General features: G+C 39.0%; 1 protein-coding gene across 1 annotated transcript in view; it reads left to right on the forward strand.

The window, feature by feature from the left end:
* CD226 (CD226 molecule) overlaps positions 1-24996 on the forward strand; it is a 103766-nt gene that overhangs the window by 57546 nt on the left and 21224 nt on the right. The gene's annotated exons all lie outside the window — the stretch shown is intronic.

The raw sequence follows: 24996 nt of genomic DNA on the forward strand, positions 1-24996 counted from the left end.
TCTGTGAATGACCAAACGAAAATCCATTGTTGTCAAGTCAATTCCAACTCATAGCTACCCTGTAAGACAGAGTAGAACTGCCCCACAGGGTTTTCTTAGTTATAAATTTTTGTTGTTGTTGTCATTGAGAATATACACAGAAGAACATACCCAATTCAACCATTTCTACATGGACAATTCAGTGGCATTGATTACATTCTTTGAATTATGCAACCTTTCTCATCCTCTTTTTCTGAGTTGTTCTCCTCCCATTAACATAAACTCACTGCCCCCTAAGGCTCCTATCTAATCTTTGAGTTACTGTTGTCACTTTAATCTGATATAGGTAGTTCTTAAAAGAGCATGTGCTCAAGGCAGACACTCTTTAATAGTTAAGTTAAACTACTGTTTGGTTTTAAGAGCACTTCAGGGAATATTTTTGGTATAAGTTGGCTGTAATCTTTATGGGAGCAGATCATCAGGTCTATTCTTCTGTGGAGCCTCTGGTTGGGTTTGAACCGCTGACCTTTTGTTTAGCAGCCAAGCACTTAACCTCTGCACCACCAGGGCTCCTGGCCTGTGAATCACAGATTTGACAATAATCTTTTCTGTTTTCTTGATCTGCCACATTCCTGAAATTAAAAAAAATAATTTAGAGGGAGGTTGAAAAATACGTGATACTGACAGCCTGTATATTTCAGATATACAACTCCTATATTCCCAATTATATTACAACTTTTCAATAGTGGTGGCTAAAATAATAAGATAGGGTAGATCAGTGTTTGCTGAACCAGTGTTGGGTGGAATTCAATAGGTGTTTGATCATGTGGGCACTAATTTGCCAGGAGCAGAGCCAGTACTTTTCATACTTGGAAGCAGAAGGACAGATCTTGAAGCCAACGAAGTTTACCTTCAGAGCCTCTCACGTGAACAGGCCCCCTTCCAAGGTGCGGTACTAACTTTGTTTTAGTAATTTCTTGTCTTTGTCTTAATGAAGCCCTAACTTGTGTAAGCTTTGGGCCCCACAAAACCTGAATTCACCCGTGTGTGAGAATAAGGAAAAGTGATGGCTTCACTTCCTGAAGTACCAACATAGAGACCGTGTGGGGTCTGTGCTATGGCCTGTGTGACAACTGAGTGGGAGGGGCATCTCAGCATCACCCAACTCTGCCTCCAGGCAAACTTTCTCCTGAAGATGATACGCCGCAGAAAATAATTAGGTTTTATTGGTGACAGAAATTTTATTTTATTTTATCCTCCTCCCATTCCTTGCCCTTCTCTACCTTTTCTGCCCTCTTCTCTTCTCCTTTCTTTCTTCCCGTCTCTCCCACTCTGTCCTCCTTCCCTCCCTCCTTCATGTCTTTCTTTCTTCCTTCCTTCTTTTCTGTCCTCTGCCTCCAGTCAGCTTGTCTTTAGACTTTTACAGCCATGGCTTCCTGAGCTTTGACTGACTCTCCAGAAAGCCAGTAAAAGCCAAGTCAGTTGCCATCAAGTCAACTTCAACTCCTGGTGACTCCACATGTGCCAGAGTAGAACTGGGCTCCACAGGCATTTTAATGGCTGATTTTTCAGAAGTGGATCACCAGGCCTTTCTTCTGAGGCACCTCTAGGTGGACTAGAACCGCCAACCTTTGGCTTAGCAGCTGAGCATTTGCACCACCCAGGGGCTCTCCGCCTTTATGGACTCTGTTTACATTGCCCAGACTCATATTTGTTCTTGCATCGGAAACGAAGAAGAAAAGGTTCTGTAAAAACATCAGCTTCTGCTGCTGCCATTGCTGCAGCTGTGTGTACTAAGGAGGACACTCGGCAGAGACAGGTGGTTTTTCATACAGAACCACCTTTTGTAGAAGACTACGTCATTCCTGCTTTGTTCCACTTACTGATAGGAGCTGTGAGTGAGATATACATTGGACCCAAGGTAATGCAAAGGAGGGGCTGATGCATTTTGGGGGAAGGAAAAATTCACAGAAATTCCTCATTTTATATGTTGACTCCATTCCTTCAGACATATACAGAAAATATTTCTCATCTAAAAAGAGCCCTTATATTGCAGAGTGTTTTTTGAACATGGCAGGAAAAATAAAGAGTGAACACAGATGCTAGCCTTCTTTCAGAGACCAAGGCAAGAAAGTGTTCTGTTGAGAAAACTGTCATAAAGAGTCATTATCAAACACATAGGGACAAAATATTGTCCATTACATGCCGGAAAAGTAATTATAAACCTCTTCGTCCATAGAGAAAATGCAGGTAATATGACAGGTTCTTATGCAGTGTAGTTACTAAACTCTTTGCAATGAAGTTCAAAAAGTCATTTGTCCAAACTTGACTACTTTCTTGAACAAAACTATTGCTTTTCTTTGAACGTAAGTTTTAAACAATGTCAAAAATCTGCCAGGTGAAAGTGAAAGTCCATTTGGTTTGGACACTCACAAAAATGGCCTTTTTTTTTTTTTTAATGAAAAGACATACTCTTTTATGATTTGAAGAATGCAAAATATAAGCCAAAAGCCAAACCCGTTGCCGTCAAGTCGATTCCGACTCATAGTGACCCTATAAGACAGAGTAGAACTGCCCCATAGGATTTCCAAGGAGCACCTGGTGGATTTGAACTGCTGACCTTTTGGTTAACAGCTGTAGCTCTTAACCACTATGCAGTTAGGATTTCCATGCAAAATAAAAGATGGTATAAATACTTAATGAAACAGAGTTGCTTTCACTTGAGTAGAATTTCAACACTAAATCCCTTATCCGAGATTAGTACATTGTTGGAATATTTGAATGACTCCAATCTAATTGCTCCTTCCTTCAAGAGTCCAAGCTACTGGTTCCCACTGGTGTCTATGTTACCATCTCCTTCTATTCTCAGGATGTTAGCTGTTAGAATTTAGCATACGGGGCAATGTCCCAGGTTGTCTTCTTTTACTCTCGAAGTTTAAAGAGCTATATCTTCACCACGTTCCCCACTTGTCAGTGGTGCAGAAACAAACACGGCAGTCATCCTGGAGGCCCTGTACAGCTGAAGGTCATGGAGTTACAGGGACCTCTGTGCTTGACTTGATTTCTCCCAGAATCTTGATACCATACAGGTGGAACACAATACACTAATTATGCAGAACAAATTTCTTCCATGCCATCTCCCCCAAAAATGGCTTTTTGTTGTTCAATCGACAGGTTGAAATAATATCAACTGGGCAATGTGTCCATTAATAAAATGTTATAGTTGGCAGAGGATGACACTCATTGACTGCATGTTTTGGTTTAATTCCTTTTTTCGGGGACTGTAAGTGAAGATTGAAATAAAAGCATCAGATGGAACACAAAATATATAATCTACGTTTTCTCTCGTGCCATTTGATTATTTCAAGTCTTGAGGCTGTTTGGTCAAAAATCAATGCAGAGATTAAAACTGAGAGACAGTTATAAGCCGTGGAGCAGATTTAATTTATTTAGACTGTCAGGGGAAAGGTGGTTGTGACTCAGATTTTCTAAACTGCTATGCATCCTTTTGTTAGCTCCCATCCACTTTTTTTTGTAGGGCATAGTGTTGAGTCCAAAGAGAGATTTTTTTTTTTTAAACCATGGTGATTATATACTGGAGCCCTGGTGGCGCAGTGGTTAAGAGTTCGGCTGCTAACCAAAAGGTCAGCAGTTCGAATCTACCAGCTGCTCCTTGGAAACCCTATAGGACAGTTCTACTCTGTCCTGTAAGGTTGCTATAAGTTGGAATTGACTTGATGGCAGCAGGTTTGGCTTTTTGGGTAAGTGTATGTATGTATGTGTGTGTATATGTAAATATATACACACACATATATACATACATATGCATATATACACAAAACAAAATATTTGCCATGTCAACATATTTTACATGTCCAATTCAGTGATGTTAATTACGTTCATGTTATCCAACCATCACCACTATCCGTTTCTAAATTTTTCCATCACCCTCAACACAAGCTCAGTATTCCCCAAGTAATGAGGTCCTCTTTCCTCCTGCTAATGAACTTTAGTGTCTATACATTTGCCTATTCTAGACATTTCATATAAGTGCGGTCATACAGTATTTGTTCTTTTGTGATTGACTTATTTCACTCAGCCTGTTTTCAAGGTTCATCCAAGTTGTAGCATGTATCAGGACAAAAACAGTTTTTTTAGGGCTTTCATATTCTACACACACACACACACACACACACACACACTTCCCCATATACGCCACATACACACACCATCTGAGCACTCTTCTCCTGAATTTTTCCTACTTAAATTTATATTCTGGCAAGTACCAGGTGGTCAGAAATCACCCATGAGACCACCAGTGTCAACTAATACATTGTATACTCAGGCCTTGATGTATTTTGAATGGGGAGAAAGGCACATAAGCATGAATTGGACCCCGATTTGCTATCAACTTTCTTTGCAGAATGAAAAGAATCATTTGTCTCCTACCTTTTGCTCTCCTGACCTGGGAAGTAATGTGAAATTGCTCCATACTGACTTTTTGAATTTGGAACTTGGCCAGACACCAGGGACAAGGAACTGAAGGAATGTCTGTATAGTGACAGTGACCAAAATTATTCTTGGCTCTCATGATCCTCTGGATTTTCGTTATCCATGAGAGGAGTATTTTAAGATTCATCAAAAGAATTTTGTGAAGTCTTTTTTAAGACTTTCTAAATGTTGGGCAGACTACTGTTTTTTTTTCTCTCATTCAAAATTTATACACAAATTGTTTTGTGATATTGGTTGTAATCCCTGAAATGCATCAGCACCCTCCCCCTTTCCCTTTATACTTTGGGTTCCCCCTATCCATTCATCCAGTTTTCCTGTCCCTTCCTGTCTTCTCCCCTTTGCTTTTGAGCAGGTGTTGCCCATTTGATCTCATATACTTGATTGAACTAAGAAGCGTGTTCCTTATGTGTGTTATTGTTTGTTTTATAGGCCTGTCTGATCTTTGGCTGAAAGGTGGACTTCGGGGTAAATTCAGTTCTGAATAGGACATCTGGGGGCTGTAGTCTTGGGTGTTCCTCCAGTCTCTGTCAGACCAGTAAGTCTTGTCTTTTCTTGTGAATTTGAATTTTGTTCTACATTTTTCTCCAGCTCTGCCTAGTACTCTCTATTGTGATCCCTGTCAGAGCCAGTGGTGGTAGCCGGCATCATGGAGTTTTTCAGGGCTCAGGCTGGTGGAGGCTGTGGTTCATGTGGTCCGTTAGTTCTTTAGACTAATATTTTCCTTGTATCTTTTGTTTTCTTCATTCTCCTTTGCTCTGGACTGTATGGGACCAGTAGATATATCTTACATGGCTACTCTCAAACTTTTAAAACCCCAGATACTACTATCACCAAAGTAGGTTGTAGAACATTTTCTTTATGAACTATGTTATGCCAATTGACCTAGATATCCCCTGAGACCATGATTTCCAGTCCTCTGGCCCCGTAACTCAGTCTCTCAAGATGTTTGGTGTGTCTAGTAAGCTTCTATGACTTTCCCTTTGTCAAGTTGTACTGACTTCCCGTACACTGTCTGTTGTCTTTCCCTTCACCAAAGTTAGCACTTGTCTACTATTTAGTTAGTGATTTCTTTTCCCCACCCCTCCCCTTCCTCATCACCATCAAAGATTTTTTTTTCTATCTGTAAGCCTTTTCTTGGGTTTTTGTAATAGTGGTCTCATACAATATTTGTCTTTTCATGATTGACTTATTTCACTCAGCATAATGCCCTCCAGATTCATCCGTGTTGTAAGGTGTTTCTCAGATTCATCGTTGTTTTTTATTGTTGCATAGTATTCCATTGTATCTTCTTGTAGTTTTGATTTGCAGTTCTCTAATGGCTAATGTATGCAAGAGCTTAGCTGCTAACCAAAAGGTCAGCAGTTTGAATCCACCAGTCACTCTGGAAATCCTATGGGGCAGGTCTACTCTGTCCTATAGGGTCGTTATGAGTCAGAATCCACTTGACGGCAATGGGTTTGGCTTGGTTTTTAATAGCCAGTGATTGCGAGCATTTCCTCATGTGTCTGTTAGCTGCCTGAATGTCATCTTTGGTGAAGTTTCTGTTCATGTCCTTTGCCCATTTTTTAACTGGATTATTTGTCTTTTTGTTGTTTAGGCGTTGAAGTATTCTATAGGTTTTAGAGATTAACCCCTTGTTGGATATGTCATAGTCAAATTTTTTTTCGCCAGTCTGTAGGTTCTCTTTTTACTCTTTTGGTGAAGTCTTTTGATGATCATAAGTGCTTAATTTTTACTTATTTATTTATTTTTACTTCTTTTTTTTTTTTTTTTTTAATTGTACTTTAGATGAAGGTTTACAGAATAAACTAGTTTCCCATTAAACAGGGCACATACTGTTTTATGACACTGGCTAACAACACCACAACATGCCAACACTCTCCCTTTTCGAGCTTGGGTTCCCTATTTCCAGCTTTCCTGTCCTCTCATGCCCTCTAGTCCCCACCCCTGAGCTGCTGTACCCTTTTAGTCTTGTTTTGTTTTATGGGCCTGTCTAATCTTTGGCTGAAGGGTAAGCCTTGGGAGTGACTTCATTACTTAGCTAAAAGTGTGTCCGGGGGCCATCCTCTTGGGGTTTCTCCAGTCTCTGTCAGGCCAGTAAATCTGGTCTTTTTTTGTGAGTTAGAATTTTGTTTTACATTTTTCCCAGAGGGTCTTTGTCTGGGACCTTCTCTTGTGATATCTGTCAGAGCAGTCAGTGGTGGTAGCCAGGCACCGTCTAGTTGTGCTGGACTCAGTCTCTGGAGAAAGTGGTAGAAGTGGTCCATTAGTCCCTTGGACTAATCTTTCTCTTGTATCTTTAGTTTTCTTCATTCTCCCTTGCTCCTGACAAGGTGAGACCAGTGGAGTATCTTAGACGGCCACTCACAGGCTTTTAAGACCCCAGATGCTACTCACCAAAGTAGAATGTAGAATATTTTCTTTTTAACTATGTTATGTCCTTTGAGCTAGATGTTCCCTGAGACCAAGGTCCCCACGGCCCTCAGCCCAGCAATTTGGTCCGTCAGGGAGTTTGGATGTGTCTGTGGTGCTTCCTTCCATGACCTTGCCTTGTTAAGTGTCTAATGTTTAAGAGCTCACAGTTATCTAGTTTATCTTCTGGTGTTTCTGTATTGTTAGTTACAGTTTGTGTCCTATTTATGCTGTATATTAGGGCCCCTAGGGTCCCTATTTTTAAGACTACTACTTTTTAAACTGAGTTTATGGACTGTAAGAACTAGGACAAACAAAATGAAATCGGCTCTCATAGAAAGTTTCTGGAGGAGTCTAGTTTTTTTTTTTTTTTAATTGTACTTTAGATGAAGGTTTACAGAACAAAGTAGTTTCTCATTAAACAATTAGTACACATATTGTTTTGTAACATTGGTTACCAACCCTGCAACATGTCAACATTCTCCCTTTTCGATCTTCGGTTCCCTATTATCAGCTTTCCTCCTCCCCTAGACCATGGTCCCCATAGCCCTCAGTGCAGTAATTTGGTCCATCAGGGAGTTTGAATGTGTCTATGGAGCTTCCATGACCTTGCCTTGGACGAGTTGTGTTGGCTTCCCAGTATTGTGTACCGTCTTACCCTTCACCAAAGTAACCACTTATCTATTGTCTATTTAGTGTTTTTCCATCCCCATCCCTTCCCTCCCTGGTAACCACCAAATATTGTTTCTTTTTGTGTTTAAACCTTTTCATGAGTTTTTATGGTAGTGATCTCATACAATATTTGTCCTTTTGTGATTGACTTATTTCACTCTGCATTCATCCATGTCGTGAGATGCTTTGCAGATTCATCATTGTTCTTTATCCTTGCGTAGTACTCCATGGTGTGTATGTATCATAGTTTATTTGGGCGCCTAGGTTGTTTCCATCTTTTTGCTATAGTGAACAATGTTGCAATGGACATGGATGTGCATATGCCTATTTGTGTGATGGCTATTATTTCTCTAGGATATATTCCTAGGAGTGGGATTGCTGGATCATATGCTATTTCTATTTCTAGCTTTCTAAGGAAGTGCCATAGCATTTTCTAAAATGGGTGTATCATTTTGCATTCCCACTAGTGGCACATAAGAGTTCCAATCTCCCTGAACCCTCTCCAATATTTGTTATTTTCTATTTTTTTGATTTGTGCCAGTAATACCAGAGTGAGATGGCATCTCATTGTAGTTTTGATTTGCTTTTCTCTAATGGCTAGTGATCGCGAGCATTTCCTCATGTGTCTGTTAGCTGCTTGAATGTCTTCTTTGGTGAAGTGTCTGTTCATATCCTTTGCCCATTTTTTAATTGGATTATTTGTCTTTTTGTTGTAGAGGTGTTGGATTTTCCTGTAGATTTTAGAGATTAAAACTTTGTCAGATTTGTCATAGCCAATTTTTTTTCCCCAGTCTGTAGGTTCTCTTTTTACTCTTTTTGGAAAGCCTTTTGATGAGCATAAGTGTTTCATTTTTAGAAGATCCCAGTTATCCAGCTTATTTTCTGGAATTTGTGTGTTTTGTAGTTATGGTTTATATCCTGTTAATGTCATGTATTAGGTCCTCTAGTGTTGATCCTATTTTTTTCTTCTATGATCTTTAAAGTTTTTGGTTTTATATTTAGTTATTTGGTCTGTTGTGAATTAGTTTTTGTGTATGGTGTGAGGTATGGGTCCTGTTCATTTTTTTGCAGATGGACATCTAGTCTCGCCAACAGCATTTGTTAAAAAGACTGTCTTTTCCCCATTTGGTAGACTCTGGACCCTTGTCGAAGATCAGGTGGCTATAGGTGGATGGATTTACCTCTGGGTTTTCCATTCTGTTCCATTGGTCAGTGTATCTGTCATTGTACCAGTACCAGGCTGTTTTGACTACTGTAGCTGTATAGTAGGTTCTGAGGTCAGGTAGGGCGAGGCCTCCTACATTACTCTTCTTCTTCAATAGTGCGTTACTTCTCCAGGGTGGAGGAGGCTAGTTTTGACAAACTTCTGCTTGATTCAAATGAAACCATAGTTAGTCATGTCTTTCTATAGTCTTCTTGCACCAACAAGGCGCCTCAGCTAAACCATCAAGTTAGAAATGAGTCATTGTTGATCAGAACTGAGAGAACAGGGTAAAACAGATTGTGGTGAGCAGCACAAATAAAATATGCAAAATAGCATTCAAGGAAGATTAAGACCAATAGTTCAGTATAGATTAAAAAAGAGAAATTTGAGGCAGAGAAAATTAGTACAGGGACAGTGGCAATGATCAGTATAGGAAAGATTGAGCTATCAGAGTAGGCTACCACTCTCACATACTGGGCCTTTGAATCACAAAAAGGAGCCCACTGCAGATAGACAGATTACAAATGACACCTCCTCTGGACAGGCACATTAGATCAAAGTGCCCCTTCCTTCAGCTGATGCAGATCCTCGCGGCCTATAGGGCTTGATGGTGTACTGCAGGAAGGAATCTGAATAGGCTATCTCTTATCCACATTTACTGGGTACAAATGTGGCCTGGGCAAGGGGAGAGAGGTGTCATCAGTGTGATATAAAGGCTAGCTTGTACTTGTCACTGCCTCGACACAGTTACTCACACTTTCCTACTTTGTTCTTTTCCTGTCTTAGTTTCCTAAGGCTACTGTAACAAAAATACCACAGGTGGGTAAATTTAAAGAACAGGAATTTATTGCCTCACAGTTTTGGAAGTTGAAAGTCCAAATGAGGGCACTGACTCCAGGAGAGGGTCCCTCTCTGTTGGTAGCTCTGGATGTTCCTTGGCATCGTTTGACTTGTAGACAATTTCTCATAAGATCTCTTCCCCCTGTGTATGCCTCTGTGTCTGTTCTGCTCTTTTCTTGACACCACTCAGAAGGGATTAGGTTTAGGACCCACCCTACTCCTGTATGACCTCATTAGTATAACAAAAGAAAACCCTATTTCTAAGCAGAGTCGTATTTACAGGTAGAATTTCAAATAAATTTGGGGAGACACAATTTAACCCAAACTACTAACCAACTTATTAATTCTCACCACTTTTACCTCCTTTGCACCAGAGTTTTGTTCTTGTCTCATAGCCTCCATGTTATTTTCACATTAGCTTTAACTGCTTCCTTATCATTGAACTTTTTAGCATCTTGAATTTTAAAAAATTTAGTAACTTGGAAATTGTTCGAGTGACTGAAAAGTTGCTTCCATTTGCAATGGTTCAGATTCTTATTATATTGGAAATTCCTGAGATTAGAAATTTTGGATCTCTGTTTAGGGTTGTCAAAGTGTCTTTTGAGAATATACTCAACAAATGTTCTTGATGGAGTTTATGCTAATGCTTCTGTTTGTTCTAGTAGGGACATGTCCCTTTTATTACGTTTTCTAGCTTGATTATTTATAGATTTTCTCCATCAACATTTAACATTTGAGGTTTAACAACTACTTATCAAAAACACCTAAATGTTCAGAATATCAGCTGCAGTGTGTAGGTAGAAAATTATCACGAACTTTTGTTTCCACATATGAATTTTTTTAAAGTCTATTTCCTTTTTTAAACTTTCTTTTTTTATTTTACATTTTTAATATAAATGGTGCATAATTGCTTTCCACCAGAACTGGAGGATAAAAGAAAACCAAACCCATTGCCGTTGAGTTGACTCTGACTCATCGCAACCCTATAGGACAGAGTAGAGCTGCTCCATAGGGTTTCCAAGGCTGTAAATTTTTTTTTAATTTACATTTTATCTTTGTGTGTTGTCCTGTAAATCTACAAAAGTAGACTGCCACATCTTTCTCCCACTGAGTGGCTAGTGGATTTGAGCTGATGAACTTTTGGTTAGCAGCTAAGCTCTTAACCACTGTGCCACCAGGGCTCTAAACTGGAGGAAATGGGAGAAGGGGTCTGTAAATTAAGATTACAGATGTATTCACAGGGAAATCATAAGCCACAACCCAGAGACTCTTCACATATATTTTCTATGTGAGAAAGAGTGTTGACAGAGGTAGAATCAGTAAATAGAGTGATTGTTGTTGTTGTTAGGTGCCGTCTAGTTGGTTCTGACTCATAGCAACACTATGTAAAACAGAATGAAAGACTGTCTGGTCCTGCACCATCCTCACAATCATTGCTATGTTTGAGTCCATTGTTGGAGCCACTGTGTCAGTCCAACTTGTTGAGAGTCTTCCTCTTTTTCACTGACCCTCAGCTTTACCAAGCATAATGTCCTTCTCCAGAGACTGGTCCCCCCGATAACATGTCCAAAGTATGTGAGACGAGGTCTCATCATCCTCGGTTCCAGGAAGAATTCTAGCTGTATTCTTCCAAGACAGATTTGATCATTCTTCTGGAAGTCTATGGTATATTCAAAATTCTTCGCTAACACCATGATTCAAATGGATCAATTTTTCTTCAGTCTTCCTTATTCGCTGTCCAGGTTTCTCATGCATATGAGGTGATTGAAAATACCATGGCTTTTGGGGTGGGTCAGGCACACCTCAAAGTGACATCTTTGCTTTTCAGTACTTTAAAGAGGTCTTTTGCAGCAGATTTGCCCAACACATCATTTCATTTCTTGACTGTTGCTTCCATGGGCATTGATTGTGGATCCAAGTAAAATGAAATCCTCGACAACTTCAGTCTTTTCTCCATTTATTGTGATGTTGCTTATTGGTCCAGTTGTGAAGATTTATTTATTTTTTTTATGTTGAGGTGCAATCCACACTGAAGGCTGTAATCTTTGATCTTCATCAGTAAGTGCTTCAAGCCCTCTTTGTTTTCAGCAAGCGAGGTTGTGTCATCTACATATCACAGGTTATTAATGACTCTTCCTCCAGTCCTGATGCTGTGTTCTTCATATAGTCCAGCTTCTCGGATTATTTTCTCAGTATATACATTGAATAAGTGTGGTGAAAGGATACAACCCTGTTGTACACCTTTCCTAATTCAAACAATGCAGTATTCCCTTGTTTTGTTCGAGCGACTGCCTCTTGGTCTGTGTACAGATTCCGCGTGAACATAATTAAGTGTTCTGGGATTCTCATTCTTTGCAATGTTATCCATAATTTGTTTTGATCCACACAGTCAAATGCCTTTGCATAGTTAATAAAACACAGGTAAACATCTTTCTGGTATTTTCTACTTTTAGCCAAGATCTATCTGACATCAGCAATGATATCCCTGGTTCCATGTCCCCTTCTGAAGCTGGTTTGAATTTCTGCCAGTTCCCTGTTGATGTACTGCTGCAACCATTTTTGAATTGTCTTTAGCAAAATTTTACTTGTGTGTGATATTAACGATGTTGTTCAATAATTTCTGCATTTAATTGGATCACCTTTCTTTGGAATAGGCATAAATATGGATCTTTTCCAGTCAGTTGGCCAGGTAGCTGTCTTCCAAATCTCTTGGCATAGGCAAGTGAGTGCTCCCATCAGTGCATCTGTTTGTTGAAACGTCTCAATTGGTATTCCGTCAATTCCTGGAGCCTTGTTTTCTGCCAGCGCCTTCGGTGCAGCTTGAACTTCTTCCTGTGGTACCATAGGTCCTTGGCCATATGCTACCCCCTGAAATAGTTGAAGGATGACCAGTTTTTTTTGGTACAGCGACTCTGTGTATTCCCTCCATCTTCTTTTGAAACCTCCTGCATCATTCCATACTTTGCCTATAGAACCCTCAATATTACAACTCGAGGCTTGATTTTTTTCTTAAGTTCTTTTAGCTTGAAAAATGTCAGGCATGTTCTTTGGTTTTGATTTTCTAACTCTGGATCTTTGCACATTTCATTAAAAAAAAAAAAAACCCACTGCCATTGAGTCCATTCCAACTCATAGCAACCCTATAGGGCAGAGCAGAACTGCCCTGTACAGTTTCCAAGGAGCTCTTGGAGGATTTGAACTGCCAACCTTTTGGTTACCAGCCATAGCACTTAACCACTACGCCACCAGGGTTTCTGCACATTTCATTATAATACTTCATTTTGTTTTCTTGAGCAGCCCTTTAGAATGTTCTGTTTAATTCTTTACTTTATCATTTCTTCCATTTGCTTAACTAATCTATGTTCAAGAGGAAATTTCAGAGTCTTTTCTGACATCCATTTTGGTCTTTTCTTTCTGTCCTCTCTTTTTAATGACCTTTACTTTCTTCATGTGTGATGTCCTTGATGTCATCCCACAACTCTTCTGGTCTTCGGTCATTCTGACTCATTGCAACCCTACAGGATAGAGTAGAACTGCCCCATAGGATTTCCAAGGGTGTTCAATGCATCGAGTCTATTCTTGAGATAGTAAAGTGGTAGAGGGAAATCTTGCTTAAAGATGGTTTAGGGGAGATTACTGACTTTGAGACCCTATGCTCCTGAGTCAGATTATAAGCATGCTGCAGAAGAGAAATAAGCTTTGTTTACTCTCTCGTCTGTCCCTCCCTCCAGTTGCTATCGAGTCCATTCTCACTCACGGTGACCCCATATGTATTAGAGTAAAACTGTGCTCTACAGGGTCTTCAGTAGCTGATTTTTCAGAAGTGTATTATGAGGACTTTTTTCTAAGGTGCCTCTGGGTGGACTCCAACCTCCAAACTTCCAGTTAGCAACCGGTTGCTAACTCTTTGTACCACTCACAGACCCCTGGTTGTAGTTTCTGCTATAATTCAACCAGTTTTCTTCCTATTGATTTGGATTCTGGAACAGTTTCAGGTTGTAGACAAAAGATGATGTTTTCTTTCAGGATTGTATCAATTCAAAGCCTTCTGTCCCATTCTATGAACTTACAATAGACAGGAAGATTATAGACATGGGGATTTAGCTGGTAGGCACTGGGCTGCAGATATGTCATGTCTGCGATGGAAAATAGTGTGATGATCCTCAGCCTTTCGTTACCTTTACTGACATAGGAAAAAAAGCATCCAAGACAGTTAATTTACGAACTAGAATGATGTGGCCAGAATCCCAAGGTGCTGGTGTCACTGTTTGCAAGTTCAAATAGCCCCTACTGAAATGGATCAACTACAATTTTCAACCCAGTTTAGTTAGGCTTTTAAAATTCTGAGCAGTAACTGAGTTCCAGATGAAACATACTGTTTCTAAAATCACAAGCGTGTTGATTACTCAATCATGGCCGATTATGTCATTCTGTCTTTATTTTACAGTTGTCTCTGCTCAAATCAGTTCTTTTAAGAGACATTGCTTTTTTATTTTTTTTTAATGCAATCGGTCTGCTAGTTTGCTTTGGAAGCCCCACGTATCGATTTATTAATTTTTTTCTTATGCACAAAATCCTAAAATGTTTGCCTTTAGTCATTCTTTAATACATGGCATATTTATGTAAATAAACAAGATATTGAATTCAATAGCCATGGTGACAAGTTAATATCAGACAGAAGGAAATGTTTAAGGGTCACGTATTTAATTGATTTGATAACACTATTATATAAGCCTGAGAAAGTGAGCCAGCCGTGTGTACTTCTTGAAATTCTGACTTAAGATATATATGCATACCCACACATACATACATATACACAGAAACAAACAAAACAACCAAACCCATTGCTGTCATGTCGATTCCAACTCATAGCAACCCTAGAAGACAGAGTAGAACTGCCCCCATAGGATTTCCAAGACCGTAAATCTTTACGGAAGCAGACAGCCACATCTTTCTCTCACTGAGTGGCTAGTGGGTTCAAATTGCTGGCCTTCCAGTTAGTAGCCGTGTACTTAACCACTGTGCCACCAGGGATCTTTGCAGTCTCCTTTAAATAATGTGTATTTATAAAATCAAGGTAAGTGCTCAAGAAAGATAAATAAGGATGTGACATCTAAGATTTGGAGACAGCATTGAAATTTTTCTGAAATGAGTATGTTAAATCAAAGGTGTTCACCATCCTGTGTTTTCCATGCTGACCTAGAGACCCTTGTCACACACCAATCCTGATTCAGCATCGTGGCCACAGAACAGCATAATGGCACACAATGAGCCAGAAAATGCAGCTGAGACAGTCATCTATATTGTGTAGGCAAATTTTCCAGCCTCTCTTAACCTGTCTGTTTCTCAACTAAGGTAAAGTTTTAAAGCAGCACTTAAGCCATTTGGGAAACAATTTTCCATCAAGCAAAGCAAAATCATTGTAGCAAAGTTTGTGACTTGATCTGGGATTTCACTTCCCTCTTGCTCTGCTCTGAAAGTACAGCAGAGTCGCTTAGATTTTCTGTGCCTTTAGTTTCTCAATGGAAATCAGACAATACTTCTATTTGGAGGAAGAGTAGTTGCTATTTACTCAGAAGAAGGATTAGAGGTTGATGACATGACCCTTTAATTCTCTGAAAATAATTTCTTCCCTAGGACCTTCTTGCTATGAAACAGTGAAATGTTTTCAAAGTACAGAGTTATAAAATTGATTTGCACAAAGAAAGCTGACCATTTGAAAACTTGGAATAATATTTTCATACCAAAATTCACCAGATGCATGTTTCTGGTTTTCATGGAAATTCAACAACCTTTGGCCTCCCATTATTTTCTGTGCTCCTCCAAAGCTACAGTTACTTTATGTATTCGTCAACACTACCTCTACCCTTCCCCAGGAAGGCAAGTCCAGCTACAGGAACCAAAAAAAAAAAAAGCATCCTCTTTTATGTATAACTACTTCAACATGAAAAGAATACAAATGAGTTATCTATTTAACCCTAATTTTGAATGTGTATCCAAAACCCAAACCATACCCATTGGTGTTGAGTTAATTCCAGCTCATAGAGACCCTATAGGACAGAGTAGAACCGCCCCATAGGGTTTCCAAGGCTGTAATCTTTACGGAAACAGACTGCCACATCTTTCTCCTGAGGAGCCACTGGTGGGTTGGAACCACAGACCTTTTGGTTAGCGGCCAAGCACTTTAACCACTGTGCCACCAGGGCTCCTTCCTGCATCATATAAAAAATATCATATAGTGAGTCAAAATTTGGAATGGTCTTGGGAATGTAGAGCTTGTGGGCTGTCACAGACTTCCTCCCAGCGAACTCACACAAGTGTACATTGCATTCGTACCTAGTATGACAGCTACCATTCTTACTCCCTTTATAATAAGGTATGAAAGCAAGAATCATTTTAACAGACATCTACCCTGACCCGCACAAAGCTGGCCGGAGGATCAGGCTCCATGAGTTTTCTTAGCATGTATTTTGGTCCAGATATTTAGGTTCTAGATTACTTGGCTTCCTCACTCCCTAACCCCACCCCAAATCCTGACGAAGGGTAAACACTAGACATTTGTGCCTACTTTTAGCAGCCTGACTCTGAGGGATGGTCCTGGCCAAACTTCTATCATGAGTCCATCCTAGGGTTTATAACTCAGTCATAAATACTTGTCACTGACAGAAGCTTACCCTCGAGGGTCACAGTCCAGGAGTGAATTATTCATTTATATATTTCACTGACTTTAAATTGTTTTAACTGTATTAATCTCTTGTGATGGGAGGGAAAATAATGGCTTTATGTGTCAAGACACTTTTGTCCTCCTGTGAATCAGCACAACATTGGTGCGTAAGTGAAAAAAAAAAAAAATCAGCAAAAGTGCCTGTTGAGAACGGGCAATAATTCTTCCTTCTTTAAGAGAGGAGCTTGAGGGCTGACATTTTTCAGCCTGAGATCTATGAACAGAACTTGGGGGGAAAATGGTTGTTATGAGCTATTGATTAGCTTCCGAAAGCAGTCAACCAGACCCAATTCCCTTTATTTTTAAGTTTTTCTTGTTTGTTTGTTTAGCCATGCAGGGCTAAACAAGTTGTGTGGTAATACCAGCCTGGCACCTAAGTACTAACCACTCCTCACAAAGCAACAGAGAGAGGACAGGGAAAGAGACAAAGGCGATACTGGCTGTAGGCTAGAACACTCTAGATTATACCATCTATGGCACTGGGGTTTTTTTTTGTTTGTTTATGGCATGTAACTGAAGTCCTATCTAACCCCCCATTTTTACCCTGTTTCTTGTGAGCAAATGCTTGTTCCATGGGCGTCTTAAAATTATCCAGAACTTTTCAAAACTATGTGCATGCCATTAAGTTAGGCACCAAATTTGTTTTTACCCACCACTTTATCCATCATGCCAGGGACTCAGCATGCACTAGAAGGCTCTGTGTTAAATGAGTGAATGAATAAATGGATCTGACTCCAAAAGGTCAAACATTATAGGAAGGGGATAAAAAGAGGTAACATATTTCATATCAAAGAATGACATTTGAAATTTGGATTTATAGTTGATCAGTGTGATATAAATGGCCATGCTTTTAAGTAGATTCTACTTTCAAATTCATGTAATGTAGAGCTTAATGAAGGATGACTGCTGAATTGTTAAGCATTCCGAGTATTCATCTAAGAGAAGCTATCTGTACCTTGCCCTTCAAATCTAACCACCCCCATTTGGTAGATTATTCTAAGTACGCAAACCTTTACATTTTGTAGTTTTTTTTTTTTTTTTAATAATTGCAAAGCAATACATCATTTAGGAAATTTGGAAAATACCAAATAGTCTAAATTCTACTTCCTGGAGGTCATCACTAAAAAATGCTGACATATTTTTCTTGCAGGCACCCCCCCCGCCACACCCTGGCCAACACACACAATATATTCTATTCCCCAGCTGAGGTATTATAGCATATGCAGTTGTGAATCCTGCTTTTGGACTTTGTCTTAATTTTAATCAGTAGGCAGCACTTTCCTATTTCTTTAGAATTCTTTACAAAACAGTTCTAATGTTTACCGCAGTGATTGTCAAAGAATGGGCCCCGGACCAGCATCATAAGCATCACCTGGAAGCTGTTAACCATGAGAATTATTGGATAAAGCAGACTTACTAAACTAGATGTCTGGAGGGTGGGATCCAGCAATCCGTGTTTTAACAAGCCCTCCAGGTGATTCGGAAACCCTGGTGGCGTGGTGGTTAAGTGCTTCAGCTGCTAACCAAGAAGCCAGCAGTTTGAATCCACCAGTCACTCCTTGGAAACTCTGTGGGGCAGTTCTATTCTGTCCTATAGGGTCGCTATGAGTCGGCATCGACTCGACAGCAGTGGGTTTTTTGGTTTCAGGTGATTCTGATGCAGGTTAAGTTTGAGAGCCACCAGGGCATAGTCTTCCCTTTAAGAAATAAGAATTTTTTTTGCTGTTATGTTTCACAAAACTCTGTGTTGACATTTCTGATTATTTCCTGAGAGTAATTAATCAAAGGTGCAAGTATCTAGTTAAAGGGTCTGACACATAGAGACAGAATTCTTTCCAGACATAGGTTATAGCAGCATTTACTCCCCGAATAGAGGTGATGCGGTGGTTAAGAGTTTGGCTGCTAACCAAAAGGTCAGCAGTTTGAATACACCAGCTGCTCTTTGGAAACCCCATGGGGCAATTCTAATCTGCCCTATAGGGTGGCTATGAGTCTGAATCAACTCAGTGGCAACAGGTTTGCTTTTTTGGTTGAATAGTGTTTGAGGTTGTCTACCTCACCATGCTTTTCCTTTTATATAAACTTATTCTCTAAGTGCATTTTTGTTGGAAGTTGTATTTTTCCTATTGTCTTAAAATAACTTATTTTTAACAGTAAGGATATATTAGGAAACCCTGGTCGTGTAGTGGTTAAGTGCTACGGCTGCTAACCAAAGGGTCAGCAGTTTGAATCTGCCAGGTGCTCCTTGGAAACTCTATGAGGCAGTTCTACTCTGTCCTGTAGGGTCGTTATGAGTTGGAATCAACTCAGTGGCACTGGGTTAAGGATATATTAAAGGCACTTTTACTTTTTGGCGATAATCTCAACATAACAGATATTTTTCATTTTGATCTAGTCAATTTTTTGTGTGTGTGTGTGTGCTTTAGATGAAGGTTTACAGAGTAGATTAGTTTCTCATTAAACAATTAATGTTTCGTGACCTTGATTGCCGACACCGTGACATGTCAACATTCTCCTCTCTCAACCTTGATTTCCCTATTTGCGTTTGTCCCACTTGCCTGTCCTCTTGTACCTTCTCGTCCTTGCTGTTGGGCTGGTGTGCCCATTTAGTCTCACATACATGGTTGAGCTATGTGTGTTATTGTTTGTTTTATGGGTCTATTTAATCTTTGAAGGGTGAACCTCAGGAGTGACTTCAATACTGAGTTAAAACAGTGTCTGGGGGCCATACTCTCAGGGTTTCTCTGGTCTTTGTCAGGCCAGTAAATCTGGTCTTTTTTTGTGAGTTAGAATTTTGTTCTATACTTTTCTCCAGCTCTGTCTGGAATCCTGTTTTGTGATCCCTGTCAGAGAAGTCGGTGGTGGTAGCTGGGCACCATCTAGTTGTGCTGGACTCAGTCTGGTGGAGGTTATGGTAGTTGTGGTCCATTAGTCCTTTAGACTAATCTTTCCATTGTGTCTTTGGTTTTCTTCATTCTCCCTTGCTTTAGATGGGGTAGGACCAGTGAAGTATCTTAGATGGCCGCTCACAAGCTTTTAAGACCCCAGACACTACTCACCAAAGTAGGATGTAGAACATTTTCTTTATAAACTATGTTATGCCAATTGAGCTAGATGTCTCCTGAGACCGTGGTTCCCAGTCCTTGGCCCAGTAATTCCATCCTTCAGGGAATTTGGTTGTGTCTAGGAAGATTCTATGACTTTGCCTTGGTCGAGTTGTGCTGACTTCACCAGCATTGTGTACTATCTTACCCTTCACCAAATTTACCACTTATCTATTGTCTAGTAAGTATTTTTCCCTCCCTTAGCTCCCTCATAACCATTAAAGATTGTTTCTTCCTGTGTATAAACCTTTTCATGAGTTTTTATAATAGTCGTCTCATACAGTATTTGTCTTTTTGTGATTGATTTATTTCACTCAGTATAATGCCCTCCGTATTCATCCGTGTTGTGAGATGTTTCACAGATTCATCATTGTTCTTTATTGTTGCATAGTATTCAGTTGCGTGTATGTACCAGTTTGTTTATCCATTCATCTGTTGATGGGCACTTAGGTTGTTTACATCTTTTTTGCTATTGTGAATACTGCAATTAACATGGGCTTGCATATGTCTGTTCATGTGACTGCTCTTATTTCTCTAGGATATATTCCTAAGAGTTGGATTACTGGATCTTATGATATTTCTATTTCTAGCTTTTTAAGGAAGCACCACATTGTTGTGCAAAACGGTCGTACCATTTTGCATTCACATCAGCAGTAAATAAGAGTTCCAATCTTACAGCCTCTCCAACATTTGTTATTTTCTCTTTTTTTGATTCATCTTAGTAATGTTGTGGTGAGATGGTATCTTATTGTAGTTTTGATTTGCATTTCTCTAATGGCTAGTGATCACAAGCATTTCCTTAAGTGCCTGTTAGCTGCCTGAATGTCTCCTTTGGAGAAGTGTCTGTTCATATACTTAGCCCATTTTTTAGTTGGATTATTTGTCTTTTTGTTGTAAAGGTGTTAGATTTTCCTATAGACATTAAAGACTAGATCTTTGTTGGATATGTCACAGTCAAAATTTTTTCCCCAGTCCGTAGGTTCTCTTTTTACTCTTTTTGTGAAGTCTTTTGATGAGCAGAAGTGTTTAATTTTTAGAAGATTCTTCTGGTGTTTGCGTATTTTTACTTATGGTTTGTATCCTATTTATGCCATGTATTAGGACCTCTAGCATTGACCCTATTTTTTTTCCACGACCTTTATAGTTTTTGGTTTTATATTTAGGTCTTTGATCTGTTTTGAATTAGTTTTTGCAGGTGTTGTGAGGTATGGGTCCTATTTCATTCAGTTTTGCCAGCACCATTTGTTAAAAAGGTGCTCTTTTCCCTATTTGTTGGATTATGGGCACTTGTTGGAGATCAGGTGGCTGTAGGTGGAGGGATTTACATCTGGGCTTTTGATTTTGTTCCATTGGTCAATGTTTCTGTTGTTTTACTAGTACCAGGCTGTTTTTACTACAATAGCTGTATAGCAGCTTCTGAGGTCAGATAGCGCGAGGTCTTCTACTTTTTTCTTCTTCTTTAATACTGTTTTACTTATCCAGGGCCACTTTCCTTTCCATATAAAGTTAATGATTAGTTTTTCCATCTCATTAAAGAATGCTGTTGGTATTTGAATCGGGATTGCATTGTATTTGTAGATCGCTTTGGGTATAATTGACATTTTCACAGTGTTGAGTCTACCATCCATGAGCATGGTACGTTTTTCCATTTGTGTAGGTCTCTTTTGGTTTCTTGCAGTAGTGTTTTATAGTTTTCTTTGTATAGGTCATTTTATGTCCCCAGTTAGAGTTATTCCTAAGTTTTTTTTTTTTTAGGGGCTATCATAATTGGTATTGATTTCCTGATTTCCCTTCCATAAGTCTCTTTATTGGTGTATAGGAATCAAAACTAATTTTTGTATGTTTATCTTGTATCCAGCTATTCTGCTGAATTTTTCCATTAGTTCCAGCATTTTTCTTGTGGAGTCCTTTGGGTTCTCTATGTATATAGTATCATAACATCTTCAAATAGGGATGATTTTACTTCTTCCTTACCAATTTGGATTCCTCTTATTTCTTCTGCTTATTGCTCTAGCTAGGACTTCCAGCACAAGGTTAAATAGGAGTTGTGATAAAGGGCATCCTTGTCTTGTTCCTCTTCTCAGGGGGAATGTTTTCAGCCTCTTTCCATTGAGAATGATGTTGGTTGTTGGTTTTATATAGACGGCCTTTATTATGCTGAGGAATTTCCCTTCCATTCCTATTGTATTGAGAGTTTTTATCAGGAATGGGTGCTGGACTTTAGCAAATGCCTTTCTGCATCGGCTAAGATGATCATGTGATTCTTTAGTTTTATTCGTGTGACAGATTACGTTGGTTTATTTTCTAATGTTGAACTATCCTTGCATACCTGGTATGACACCCACTTGGTCGGGTGTAATTTTTTTTTTACATATGATGTTGAATTCTATTGGGTAGAATTTTGTTGAGAATTTTTGCATCATATTCATGAGAGATATTTGTCAGTAAGTTTCTTTTTTTTTGTGGTGTCTTTGCCTGGTTTTGGTATCAGGGTTATGCTGGCTTCATAGAATGAATTTAGAAGTATCTTTTCCTTTTTTATGTTCTGAAGTAGTTCGAGTAGTACTGGTGTGAGCTTTTCTTGAATGTTTGGTAGAATTCTCCAGTGAAGCCATCTGGGCCAGGACTTTTTTTTGTTAATTTTTTTTTTTTTAATTACCTTTTCGATCTCTTCTCTTGTTATGGGCCTGTTCATTTTCAGCCTCAGTTTGTGTTAGTTTATGTAGGTAGTATGTTTCTAGAAATTTGTCCATTTCCTCTAGGTTTTCAAATTTGTTGCAGTATAGTTTTTCATAGTACTTTGTTATGATCCTTTTTATTTCAGTTGGGTCTGTTGTAATGTCCCTCATTTCTTACTTGGACTATTTGCTTCCTCTCCTGTTTTTCTTTTGTCAGTTTGGCCAGTGGTTTGTTGATTTTGTTGGTCCTTTTAAAGAATCAACTTTTGGTTTTGTTGGTTCTTTTTATTGTTTTTCTCTTCTCTATTTCATTTATTTCTGCTCTGATCTTTATTATTTCCTTTCTTCTGGTGGCTGTGGGATTCTTTTGCTGTTCTCTTTCTATTTGTTCGAGTTGTATAGCTAATGTTTTGATTTTGCCCCTTTCTTCTTTTTCGATGTGAGCATCTATTGCTATACACTGAACTCTGAGCAGTGCCTTTGCTGTGTCCAAACGTTTTGGTATGATGTGTTTTCATTCTCCTTTGCTTCTAGGAATTTTTTCACTCCATCTTTGATTTCTTCTATTAGCCGGTGGTTTTTAAGCAAGGTGTTATTCAGTTTCCATGTATTTGATTTTTTTTTCCTTGCTCTTCTTGTTATTAATTTCTACTTTTATGGCATTGTGATCAGAGGAGAGAGAAGATGCTTTGTATTATCTCAGTATTTTGAATTTGTTGAGGGTTGCTTTGTGGCGTAAGATGTGGTCTATTCTGGATAATGTTCCATGTGCGTTGAAAGAGATTATATACTTTGCTTCTGTTAGGTGGAGTGTTCTTTATATGTCTATGAGGTCAAGTTGGTTGATTGTGGCCTTTAGATCTTCTGTATCTTTGTTGAGTTTCTTTCTAGGTGTTCTGTCCTTTACCAAGAGTGGTGTGTAGAAGTCTCCTACTATTATTATGGAACTGTCAATTTCTTTTTTTCATTTTGGTGCCCTGTCATTGGATGTGTAGATATTTACTATAGTTATGTCCTCATGGTGTTTTGTCCGTTTTGGCCTAGTCAATCTTATTTGTTTGTTTTTCCAAATTGTAAAATCATTTCTCATTCCAGAGCTTAAATATTTATTTTTCTTCTAATGTTTACCTTACAAAAATTTAGATCTCTAATCCATCCAGAATTTTTTTAGTATATTAAGTGTAACGAAAGTCTAATTAGTATTTCAAAAAATAAGCAATTTTCCCAGAATAATGTCAATGAATTTTTTAAATTGTAGCTTTCATTTTCTCACTACGATGGCTCGATTGATTTAACCTTCAAATTAGTTAGGTATAACCTGTTACCAGTTGCTGTGGAGTTGACTCCGACTCATGACAACCTCATATATGTCACAGTAGAACTGTACCCACAGGGTTTTCAATGGCTGAGCTTTCAGAAGTAGATTTCCAGGCTTTTTTTTTTTTTTCTTTTTCCCTAAATATGATAGTTGCTTTCTTTTTATATTATTTCATTTCTCCAAACTTTTCTTCTGAGGCACCTCTGGGTGGACTCGTACTTCCAAGCTTTTGACTAGTATCTAAGCATGTTACTGTTTGCATTACCTAGGGTAAGCTTAGGTATAACAAGTTTTATAGTTCTGTGTTAAAACTCAAAGTAATTGAGTTATTCTGTTTATTTTTTCATAACATGACATGAGCTTTATTGTTGTTGTTAGGTGCTGTCGAGTCGGTTCTGACTCATAGTGACCCTATGCACAATAGAAAGAAACACTGCCCGGTCCTGTGCCATCCTTACAATCGTTGTTATGCCTGAGTTCATTGTTGCAGCCAGCTGTGTCAATCCACCTCGTTGAGGGTCTTCCTCTTTTCCGCTGACCCTGTACTCTGCCAAGTATGATGTCCTTCTCCAGGGACTCATCCCTCCTGACAACATGTCCAAAGTATGTAAGACACAGTCTCGCCCTCCTTGCCTCTAAGGAGCATTCTGGCTGTACTTCTTCCAGGACAGATTTGTTCGTACTTATGGCAGTCCATGGTACATTCAATATTTTTCGCCAACACTACAATTCAAAGGCATCAACTCTTCTTCAGTCTTCCTTATTCATTGTCCAGCTTTCACGTGCATATGATGTGATTGAAAATACCATGGCTTGGGTCAGGTGCACCTTAGTCTTCAGGGTGACATCTATGCTCTTCAACACTTTGAAGAGGTCCTTTGCAGCAGATCTACCCAATGCAATGTGTCTTTTGATTTCTTGACTGCTGCTTCCATGGGTGTTGATTGTGGATCCAAGTAAAATGAAATCCTTGACAACTTCAATCTTTTCTCTGTTTATCATGATGTTGCTCATTGTTCCAGTTGTGAAGACTTTTGTTTTCTTTATGTTGAGGTGTAATCCATACTGAAGGCTGTGGTCTTTGATCTTCATTAGTAAGTGCTTCAAGTCCTCTTCACTTTCAGCAAGCAAGGTTGTGTCATCTGTGTATCACAGGTTGTTAATGAGTCTTCCTCCAATCCTGATGCCCCGCCCTTCTTCGTATAGTCCAGCTTCTTGGATTATTTGTTCAGCATACAGATTAAATAAGTATGGTGAAAGAATACAACCCTGACACACACCTCTCCTGACTTTAAACCAGTCAGTATCCCCTTGTTCTGTCTGAATAACTGCCTCTTGATCTATGTAAAGGTTCCTCGTGTGCACAATTAAGTGAGCTTAAAGGGTTAATTTCTTAATGGGGAGAAATTTTCCTTTTGTGTATCATTAATCTATTTATTTTTGTTCTGAATAAATTTAGCTTTCCCTCTCCCTATCATATTTTGACAAAAGCCTTTCTCAAACTCTACGTACACGTCTTTGAAGTGTTCCTGTATTTCCTGGTTTCATTCACC

Source organism: Loxodonta africana, chromosome 11, assembly GCF_030014295.1.
Source record: "Loxodonta africana isolate mLoxAfr1 chromosome 11, mLoxAfr1.hap2, whole genome shotgun sequence".
Taxonomy (NCBI): Eukaryota; Metazoa; Chordata; class Mammalia; order Proboscidea; family Elephantidae; genus Loxodonta; species Loxodonta africana.